Below are 6280 nucleotides of genomic sequence, written 5' to 3'. Positions count from 1 at the left end.
CGCACGGCGCTCGGCACGCAGCGCGCCCCCTGGCGGCCGTGGGGGGCCGACGCAGCGTCCTCTGTAGCCACGGCGCCCCCTGGCGGCCTACACGTGCACACGTTGCTAAATGTGGCAACAGGGACCCTGGGGCTCAGCTGGGAGCCTGAACTTGGCCAAGACCCCCAGTGACCTTGGTGGGCGTCAGGGGTCTCACCTCACCCCGCTCCTCTCTTTTCAACAGGAAACTGCATGTGGGGAACTGAGGCAGGGAGGCCACTTTGCTTCTACATGAAAGTGATTGTGAGTCAATACAATCTATTGATAAAGCTTAACCTCTAATTTTTTAGCAAATATACACACTGTATGGAAGACTGGGAAATGTCATCTGTCATTTCGACAACGCTTGCCGTTTTAAGTGCCTTTACTTTAGTTGTCATACATATTCTAAAATTCATGTGATCTAATCAGAAACATAGAAAACCCAGCCACAGAGCTTCCAGGATCACAGGGACCCACACGCCACCCAGGACAGCGAGCTGATGGACACGACACTGTACGAGGAAGAGCAAACGATAAACCAGCAAGTCTATTCACTGAAGCGGTAAAGGAAGCTGGAAGTGACCCAGGGCCAGCACCTCCCGCGGGAGCTCACTGCCAGTGCTTCTGGCCCAGAGCAGCCGGTGGGCTCTGCCTGCTTGCCCCTTAGCGGCCAGTGCAAATCCTTAATTGCAAATCGCTCTCCCAGTTCAACAAACTGACAGGTGCTGCACCTCTGACAACATAGAGACATGAGGGGGCCCGCGGGCCCTGCAGATTTCAGGCTCCTGCACCCTGATGGCATCTGACAGCAGCAACAATCAGAAACAAACACCTAAAATGATGATTGCACAGTTGGGGTAAATAGAAAACAAAACGTGTGAGCTTGGTGAGTAAGCGACAGCTTCAGAATATGAAGCAGCGTCTCCACTCTGACTGAAGCTGGGTGTCACTGCGTGTTTAAAACACACGCACCATGTCCACTGGTGAGGTGGTGACTGGTGAGGCTTTTGTTTTGGAGAGTGAACACACACTTTCTTGTTATCTTTTGGTAAGATTATTAAATCAAAGCAGGGACATCTGATCTGTTGGTAAAGAGCCTGAACCACCTCTAAGAACTCTCTGCAGCCCGTCACCCAGACCTCCCCCTCCTGCACAGAACACTGTGTCACCTTTCCCCTTTGTCACCTCACCTTTGTGGCTCCCAGAGCCACTCAGTCACTGTAAAGAAACTGAGTTTCACAGACTCTTGGGTCTCTGTCACATCTGGTTTTGTGGACACTTTGAACCAACACTTCACGGTTTCTGTTTCTATTCTCGTCCAGGGCTCCAGGCTTCTGAGCCAGGCAACTGTTGACAAGTCATTCTGGGAACTATCCAAACTGTCATTGCTTTGTAACCAGCATGAAACCTCCTAAGAATGTGCTTTAACCAATCAGCAGATTTCAGCAGGGTGCTCTGGTGTCCTAGCTTATAGGGAAGTGGCACTGTTAATCCAAAGGTGGGGGTTCGAATCCACCAGCTGGCCATAAATGGGCAATCTTCTCCTGTGAGATTGACAGCCTCAAAAACACACTGGTCAGTCAGCTGTGGATCAGTTCTGACTCCAAAGCCACATGGAGCGTGAGGGACTTTGTTTAGCTGTGTGGTGACAATCAGGCATATTAACAAGAATGCTTCACACTGTCCCTCCTCCTCAAAGACCCACCGCCCTGGGGTCGTGCTGACACCTCAGGTTCCTGAGAGGTCATCTTTCCTGGAGGAGTCTGACCATCGTCATCCTGTGGAGAGGCCAGTGGCTTTGAACCTCTCACCCCTCAGGTACCAGCCAGATTAGGTACTCACTGTGCCATCGCCAAGCAGAGTGATTTTATTTCCCTTCAGCACTTCAGCTCTCTAATGATGTGCGAGGTACCCACTGGATACAACAGAAGGCTAACATTTCAAGACATGGTAAGCAAACCACAACATGGGCACAGATGTGGATCAAAGACGACACTCAGACGGCAAACACACACATGAAGAAATGTTCAAAATCCTTAGCTAGCAGGGAGATACAAAGAGAACAACTAGGAGATACCATCTCACCCCAGTAACAGCAGCAAAGTTCAACAGAGCAGCAAACAACAAATGTTGGTGAAGTTGTGGAGAAACTGGAACCCTTATTCACTCTCTTGGTGGGAGTGTAAAATGGTGCAACCACTATGGAAGGCAGCATGGCGCTTTCTCAAAAAGTTGGAAATAGAAATACCATTTGACCCAGCAATTTCACTACTGGGAATATACCCCAAAGAAACCAGGGCTGCCACACTAGCAGATCTATGCAAAAAAAAAACCCCTATTCTTAACTTTAGTTTGTTTTAGCATTTTTGTTCAACTAGCGCACCTCAAGGTCATTCTAGAGAAAGCCTGTTGGACCCTATCCCATCTTACAGTCTTTCGCTGCTTGACCCAGCGATTTGTGATTAACTCATTTTCAGAATGTGAATGATGCTGACGTCGTCAATCTTGGTTTTCTCTCTGCACGTGGGAGGGGGGCTGACGGACTTTAGAATGATGAGAGGAGCAGGTGAGGACGTAACTGCCAATCGGACCACTGTGGTAACACAGACGTTGTAGAAAGCCCACTGTCCTGAGAGTCCCATCTCTGAGGACACACTGCCCTCCTCGGGCTTGTGTGGGGCAGATCCAGAGGCCACAGAACAGGGCCCTTGGTGGCACCATGGGTAAAGCATGCAGTCCCTTTCACCAGAAGTTGAGTGGCTTGGCCCCATCAGCCGCTCAGTGGGGCTAAGAGGTGGCATCTGCTCCTGTGTCAGCCGTAACCCTGCATGACAGTTCTCGTCTGGCTGCAGCGTTGCCCTGACCTGGAGCCAGCTTGCTGATGGACGAGGCCAGGCTTGAGGTCTGTGGCCACAGCGGGGCTCAGAGGCCTCTGGGGCACACAGGGCTTGAGTCTCCCATTGACGTTCACATCACATGTGGCCCCCTTGAGAACAAGGGGCTGGAGCTAGAGATCTCTCTGTCCCTCGAGCTCCAGGCTCCATTGATAAAGGCAGTCATTTCATGACATGTCTTCCTACTATTCCAGTCACACTGTCATTCGCTTGGAGGAGGCCCTTTGAATCCAGTCATTGCAGTCTTCACGCCCACGCCCCCCTGCAGACCACACACAATTCTCTAGGCTTATCAAGGGAGAAATAGTTCCAATCCATTGGAAACCTGGATGGCAGTGAGTCCCCCACAGTGAGGGCACACACGGGCAAGCTCTCAGCCACTGAGAGGCAAGTGGCTCCACGCTGCCAGAGACACCTGGTAAGAGGCTGGACAATGAACTTCTAGAAGAACAGCCACCGAAAATCTGAGGACACAGTTCTGCTGTGGCACACACAGGGTCTCCAGGAGTAAAAACGGGCTCCACAGACACTGTTACGTGTCTCAGGACAGGCGACGATGCATTCAGGGATGCATCTTGGTAACTCACCACTAAAGGCTGAATCTGACGGCAGTTGACAGAGAACATGCACTTGAGCATCTATTATCCTGTAAATCCCAGGGCTTCAGAGGGATGAAAGATGGACCCTACCCGCTCTGCGCAGACCCAGGGGAGAAACCCAGCGAGACCTGCCCTTTGAGCAGCAATAAAACCAGATGTCGCCAAAATATTTCACAGCCCCTTCAAATGTGGACAATTTTATTAACTGCCCACTTTCATATTTCAATAACATGGTGAATAATTTGGGATTTGAAAAATGCCTTTATATGCATCGCTCACTGCCATGGTCATATTTCCAGACACATCAGAGTGTGTACAAATCCCAAACATGCCAGATTATTTGCAAAAATGATTATTTGTGACAATACTTAGTGTTGCAATTTACTGGGACTTCCTGCCATCTCATCTGTCTTGGGGCTGACAGGAAAAGCAGGGGAAGTTTTAAAAATGGAGGAGCGAGGGGAAATTTATGGCTTTAAACTTGGGCACAAAACTGTTTTCATGATTCATCTGGCAGCTTCTCCCGATGCCCTGTGCTGTTTGCATTGCATTTAGAGGAGCACAGGGATACAGACACTTTTAATGGGCATAAGGAGGCTTGGGTTCAGCACTCCCTTGCTCTTGCCTGTCACCTGGGCTGGGCTGTGCCAATGTCACTCTCCTTGGCCTTCTAGCATCTCAACATCAAGAAAACAACAATCCTCCCCACTGGAACAATAGGCAACATCGAGAGAGAGAGACAGAGACAGAGACAGAGACAGAGACAGACACACACACACGACTGGCGGTTTTCATTTTACTTGGATCCACAATCAACACTGATGGTACCAGCAGTCAAAAATTCTAAAGCTGTACAGCACTGGGCTTCTAGGATCTCTTTAAAGAGATGAAGTTCAAAGTTATAAGTGTATAGACTAAAGCACACCTGATGCAAGCATGGCGTTTCCAATTGCTTCCTACACCTCTGACATTTGGACACTACATAAGATTGGCGTGAACTCAGTCCCATAAGGATAAATATTGTATAAAACCATTACTGTAGAAGGAGTATAAGGAGATCCAGGAGGGTGGGAGAGGCTGGAAGCAGAGGGATGTGGATGTGCAGGGGGAGGGAGGATAAATCATTGGGTTGTACAATTTGATGGGTGGGGGAGGTGAGGGAAATGGAAAGAATTTGTTCAAATCTGTAATTTGCAAATAAACTAGTAGAAAAACAAAGGATGAAGAAGAATGGATGCCCGTGAATGTGTGCTGGTGGAGGGTCCTGAAGCGAGGACTGCCAGGTGACCAAACGAGTCTCTCTGGGAGGAAGTGCAACCACAGGGCTCCTCAGAGGCAGCGATAGTGAAGGTTGGTCTCATAAAAAGGCCCAAATAGGGCTTATTGTCGGGAGGGACCAGTCTTGGAAAAAGACAGCGTGGTGGAAAAGGTCGTCGAAACACAACCAACTCACAACCAATTCACAACCAAGCCTCCAGCAGGCTGGCAGAGACAGTGACTCTCACAGGAGGAGATTGACAGCTTTATCCTGCCAGATAGCTGGTGGGTTTGAACCACATGCCTCTGTGCTCACAGCACAGCTCCTTACCACCAGGCCACTCGAGCTCCCTAAGGAAAAGAGAGAGTCAGCAAAGGGAAGAGTAGGCTTCAACGAGACGGACCGATGCAGTCACAGTAGCAAATGCAGTGGGCACGGCGCTGCGTGTGCGACAGCTGGTTAGGAGAGAGCTCTGCTCGGTTGTCCAGAGGTTGCTGTGAGTCGATGGCACCTAACAGCAGGAGCAGCAGCCAGGGTACATGTCAGTCTGCTGCACCCTCGGTGCTTACGCCGTCTGTACTGTCTATTCCAGTGGCGTGTTTCTCACACCAGGTGTGCTTGAACTGCCCTCCGAGGCGTCGCCTTGTCTGTGATAATTACAGCCCAGGCTAGTCCATCCTGGGGCATTTCCACATCAGTACGTGCGTCTACAACCAAAGATCACTCTGCTTAGAGGCGGCTGTGTAGATCCAGCAAGAGTCACAGCTCAGGGCCTGGTGGCATCGAGCAGTCGGTGCCGTGTGTCAGGAGCCCAATCTGCCGGACCCAGCAGGGTTCTCACGCCCGTGGAAACAAGAGGCGACCTGGACTTTACAGTGGGTCTTAGCAGCCGGAAGGACGTGGCTCCGGAAAGGGTTTACTGCGTGCACCACAAGGAGGTCTTGGACAATTTGAGCTTCTTTAGTAGACTGTAGGGAGTGCAGGAGTCATCCCCCGAGGGAACTGCGGTGTGAACCCCATGCAGTGCCTCTGACAGTGTGAACCCACCCCCTGCTGGGGGCGGGGGTAGGATAGGCGATCTCCTCTCCTGCAATTTACAGGTTCAAAGAAACCTGCTGGAAGGTAGTTATGAATCAGTTCAAGTCCTCCTCACTGTCCACAAGCAGATGGGGTTACCTGCATATTGCAAGCTGTAGGTGAGTCGCTCCCCAATGGTGATGCCACATTCTTCTTTACCGAGTCAGGGTTCCTGAATAATTTGCTTGGCACTCCTGATCCAGGCCAAGGACTCTGCAGTCACCTGTTATGTGTCAGAGAGCTGGACAATGACTGGGGATGATAGAAGGAGAATTGATGCCTTTGAGCTGTGGTGCTGGAGAAGAGTATTGAAGGTACCATGGACTGCTAGGAAAACAAACAGGTTCATCCTGGAGAGGGTGAAACTGGGCGGCTCCTTGGAGGCAAGGATTCTGAAGCTTCGTCTGACATACTTTGGACATGTTGCCAGG

This window comes from Elephantulus edwardii, unplaced genomic scaffold, assembly GCF_000299155.1.
Source record: "Elephantulus edwardii isolate Elephantulus edwardi_28Jun2011 unplaced genomic scaffold, EleEdw1.0 scaffold00200, whole genome shotgun sequence".
In the NCBI taxonomy this organism is placed as follows: Eukaryota; Metazoa; Chordata; class Mammalia; order Macroscelidea; family Macroscelididae; genus Elephantulus; species Elephantulus edwardii.
This window is presented reverse-complemented; position numbering follows the sequence as displayed.